General features: G+C 55.0%; 2 non-coding genes across 2 annotated transcripts in view; both read left to right on the top strand.

The window, feature by feature from the left end:
* The first annotated feature begins 2595 nt into the window (after positions 1-2595).
* On the top strand, positions 2596-4499 carry LOC124573927. Its single transcript, XR_006972246.1, has one exon. It is a non-coding gene; the product is annotated as a small subunit ribosomal RNA (ribosomal RNA).
* Positions 4500-4849: 350 nt separating this feature from the next.
* LOC124573868 overlaps positions 4850-5000 on the top strand; it is a 155-nt gene continuing 4 nt past the window's right edge. Inside the window, exon 1 of the ribosomal RNA XR_006972199.1 lies at positions 4850-5000. This exon is cut by the window's right edge and continues 4 nt beyond it. This is a non-coding gene — a ribosomal RNA (5.8S ribosomal RNA).

Here is a 5000-nt window from a genome sequence, read left to right as displayed (position 1 = left end):
ATTGCGCCTTAACGTAACCTGTATTGCGCCTTAACGTAACCTGTATTGCGCCTTAACGTAACCTGTATTGCGCCTTAACGTAACCTGTATTGCGCCTTAACGTAACCTGTATTGCGCCTTAACGTAACCTGTATTGCGCCTTAACGTAACCTGTATTGCGCCTTAACGTAACCTGTATTGCGCCTTAACGTAACCTGTATTGCGCCTTAACGTAACCTGTATTGCGCCTTAACGTAACCTGTATTGCGCCTTAACGTAACCTGTATTGCGCCTTAACGTAACCTGTATTGCGCCTTAACGTAACCTGTATTGCGCCTTAACGTAACCTGCATTGCGCCTTAACGTAACCTGCATTGCGCCTTAACGTAACCTGTATTGCGCCTTAACGTAACCTGTATTGCGCCTTAACGTAACCTGTATTGCGCCTTAACGTAACCTGTATTGCGCCTTAACGTAACCTGTATTGCGCCTTAACGTAACCGATATTGCGCCTTAACGTAACCTATATTGCGCCGTAACGTAACCTATATTGCGCCGTAACGTAACCCACATTGCCCCTTAACGTAACCCACATTGCCCCTTAACGTAACCCACATTGCCCCTTAACGTAACCCAACACACGTTGGGCCTTAACCCAACACACGTTGGGCCTTAACCCAACACACGTTGGGCCTTAACCCAACACACGTTGGGCCTTAACCCAACACACGTTGGGCCTTAACCCAACACACGTTGGGCCTTAACCCAACACACGTTGGGCCTTAACCCAACACACGTTGGGCCTTAACCCAACACACGTTGGGCCTTAACCCAACACACGTTGGGCCTTAACCCAACACACGTTGGGCCTTAACCCAACACACGTTGGGCCTTAACCTGCTCTGTAATTGTCATACGACGCGTTAAATTAGTGTAGTGTTGCCTAACTGCAACCCCCGCAATATAGTTTGCTACTCGCACTGCCCGGTCCCCAGTGTATCGCTTCATGTTAAACACCTTGCAGCTATACACTGTAATGTGGATGGCAGCAGGACGTACATGCTCAATGCCCTTTTGCAGTTGTTCATTGGCATTTGCAGTTGTTCATTGGCATTCGCATGTGCGAAGCACTTAGCCTACGCTGTGGTACGGCCTGTGTCAACTGTCCGCTGATGTTGTACGTCCAAATCACACACTGTACTGCACATTGGTCCTCATGTACTGAATGATACATCGTGGTACATGTGACCGTACAACGACTGCGCCAACAACGGCGAACCATGCGGTCAAATGTTGTGCACTCAGCTACGTGTCGTCTCCCTATAAGAGCTGGATTGCAGTGTGGTATGCCCTGGATGGCGATCAGCATGAGCCGTCTGTTGATGTAGTGGCGCGTGTTGTCAGACGTAGTCGTCCTCTTCTCACACACCCGTGATAGCATGGTGCACTGCGTTCCACATCTGCGACATGCGACAGAGGCCGGTTGACAGTCGTTCGCGCAATGGACATCGCATACGTACGGGGGCCACCTTCCACGTGTTCGCGAAGCGTGCACATGTTGTTGCGTGTATGTGGGCAGACCATAGTGTGTCGTGACACCTGACACAGGCATGCAACAATCGTTGAATTTGCAAATGGCGATGGACCGCCTACGTTTGCTGGTGACGTTATGCAAATGAACAACTGGTAAACCGTTGTGGTGCGGTTGTTCTCGCTAGAGTGAATCAGTGATGGCGACGATCGGTGAGCTACCAACCGGTTGTTCCAGCGATACCCACCATGCCCACGAACGTGAATGGCATCTGGGTGTGAAGCGATACGCGGCGGTGGCTGGGTGGGACCGTCCCCGGCCGGTGGAGGGGGGGCCTCCCGGCGTGCTGGCCGCGCGGTGCGTGGGCGCACGCGCTACAGCCGGCTGGTGGGGGCGGCCAGTGGCAGGCGCGCCGGCCGACGGAGGCGGCAGGCGGCCGCAGCTGCGCGCCGGCGCACCCTGCACGCGGCGCCGTGCGGCCAAAGTAGGTCCTCGCGGGCCCGGTGCGAAGCGCGGTGGACATCTGCAGTGTGCTGGTCCGATTGAGGACTGTGTGCGCTGAGGATGCGCCGCCGCCCGGCGCTCGGCGCCGCGACGCCGTCTGCTGCTCGGTCGCCTCTGCGGTTCTCGCTGGTGGTTTGTATCGCAGCTGTGCGGACGTGTTGGCGCGTGCGCTGTGCTGGGAGAGTTCGCTTCGGCACCCAAGTGGGGCTTTTGTCCTTCTGTGGCGCTGGCGTTGGAGCTGCCGGTCACCGTAGGTGGCGCGTGTTGTCTCCCGCCGGCAATGCCACGACAGCACGCTCCCGGGCCTCTGTCGGCAGCGGCAAGCTCAGTTGGGAGCACGGGTGGTCGCACCTAAAGCGTCTACTCGCCAAACTCCGGGCGATTGCGCCTCTCTCGAACCCGACCAAGTACTTAGGACGGCGCTGCGCGCCGCCGGGACCTGAGAGGGTTTCGAGGTGTATTGTGCAGGGAGCTCAGCCTCCTCCTGTTTGCAGAATAATTGAGCGGACGCTTGCGTGTTCGCGCGGGCCCCCGGGACACACTCCCGGGCGGCCGGCCTGCTCAGCTCTAGTTGACGCAGCTCCCTGTTGATCCTGCCAGTAGTCATATGCTTGTCTCAAAGATTAAGCCATGCATGTCTCAGACAAGGCAGCATTAAGGTGAAACCGCGAATGGCTCATTAAATCAGTTATGGTTCCTTAGATCGTACCCACGTTACTTGGATAACTGTGGTAATTCTAGAGCTAATACATGCAAACAGAGTCCCGACCAGAGATGGAAGGGACGCTTTTATTAGATCAAAACCATCGGTCGGCTCGTCCGGTCCGTTTGCCTTGGTGACTCTGAATAACTTTGGGCTGATCGCACGGTCCTCGTACCGGCGACGCATCTTTCAAATGTCTGCCTTATCAACTGTCGATGGTAGGTTCTGCGCCTACCATGGTTGTAACGGGTACGGGGAATCAGGGTTCGATTCCGGAGAGGGAGCCTGAGAAACGGCTACCACATCCAAGGAAGGCAGCAGGCGCGCAAATTACCCACTCCCGGCTCGGGGAGGTAGTGACGAAAAATAACGATACGGGACTCATCCGAGCCCCGTAATCGGAATGAGTACACTTTAAATCCTTTAACGAGTATCTATTGGAGGGCAAGTCTGGTGCCAGCAGCCGCGGTAATTCCAGCTCCAATAGCGTATATTAAGTTGTTGCGGTTAAAAAGCTCGTAGTTGGATTTGTGTCCCACGCTGTTGGTTCACCGCCCGTCGGTGTTTAACTGGCATGTATCGTGGGACGTCCTGCCGGTGGGGCGAGCCGAAGGCGTGCGACGCGCCTCGTGCGTGCTCGTGCGTCCCGAGGCGGACCCCGTTGCAATCCTACCAGGGTGCTCTTGAGTGAGTGTCTCGGTGGGCCGGCACGTTTACTTTGAACAAATTAGAGTGCTTAAAGCAGGCAAGCCCGCCTGAATACTGTGTGCATGGAATAATGGAATAGGACCCTCGGTTCTATTTTGTTGGTTTTCGGAACCCGAGGTAATGATTAATAGGGACAGGCGGGGGCATTCGTATTGCCGACGTTAGAGGTGAAATTCTTGGATCGTCGCAAGACGAACAGAAGCGAAAGCATTTGCCAAGTATGTTTTCATTAATCAAGAACGAAAGTTAGAGGTTCGAAGGCGATCAGATACCGCCCTAGTTCTAACCATAAACGATGCCAGCCAGCGATCCGCCGCAGTTCCTCCGATGACTCGGCGGGCAGCCTCCGGGAAACCAAAGCTTTTGGGTTCCGGGGGAAGTATGGTTGCAAAGCTGAAACTTAAGGAATAGACGGAAGGGCACCACCAGGAGTGGAGCCTGCGGCTTAATTTGACTCAACACGGGAAACCTCACCAGGCCCGGACACCGGAAGGATTGACAGATTGATAGCTCTTTCTTGATTCGGTGGGTGGTGGTGCATGGCCGTTCTTAGTTGGTGGAGCGATTTGTCTGGTTAATTCCGATAACGAACGAGACTCTAGCCTGCTAACTAGTCGCGTGACATCCTTCGTGCTGTCAGCGATTACTTTTCTTCTTAGACGGACAGGCGGCTTCTAGCCGCACGAGATTGAGCAATAACAGGTCTGTGATGCCCTTAGATGTTCTGGGCCGCACGCGCGCTACACTGAAGGAATCAGCGTGTCTTCCTAGGCCGAAAGGTCGGGGTAACCCGCTGAACCTCCTTCGTGCTAGGGATTGGGCTTGCAATTGTTCCCCATGAACGAGGAATTCCCAGTAAGCGCGAGTCATAAGCTCGCGTTGATTACGTCCCTGCCCTTTGTACACACCGCCCGTCGCTACTACCGATTGAATGATTTAGTGAGGTCTCGGACTGGTACGCGGCATTGACTCTGTCGTTGCCGATGCTACCGAAAGATGACCAAACTTGATCATTTAGAGGAAGTAAAAGTCGTAACCAAGGTTTCCGTAGGTGAACCTGCGGAAGGATCATTACCGACTAGACTGCATGTCGTTCGATGTGCGTGTCGTGTCGCGCAACACGCTACCTGTACGGCTCGCAGTAGCCGTGCGCCGCGTGCGGAACCACGCGTGCTTCTCAAAACTAACGCCAATGTTGTGTGGTACGAGCGCTGAAGCGCTGGAGCGGCTGGCCTGCGGCACCTGGCGCCTGGCGCCGGTTTTGAATGACTTTCGCCCGACTGCCTGTCCGCTCCGGTGTGGAGCCGTACGACGCCCATCGGCCGTGAGGCCGTTGGACACAGAATGCTTGAACAGGGGCCGCCACACGCCTACGTCCCGCCTATGCAACTGTCTTGAAAGAGACAGTGAAACTAAGAAAAGATCACCCAGGACGGTGGATCACTCGGCTCGTGGGTCGATGAAGAACGCAGCAAATTGCGCGTCGACATGTGAACTGCAGGACACATGAACATCGACGTTTCGAACGCACATTGCGGTCCATGGATTCCGTTCCCGGGCCACGTCTGGCTGAGG

This window comes from Schistocerca americana, unplaced genomic scaffold, assembly GCF_021461395.2.
Source record: "Schistocerca americana isolate TAMUIC-IGC-003095 unplaced genomic scaffold, iqSchAmer2.1 HiC_scaffold_198, whole genome shotgun sequence".
Classification (NCBI taxonomy): Eukaryota; Metazoa; Arthropoda; class Insecta; order Orthoptera; family Acrididae; genus Schistocerca; species Schistocerca americana.
Note: the sequence above shows the minus strand (reverse complement) of the source record. Positions and strands in the feature narration are given on the sequence as shown.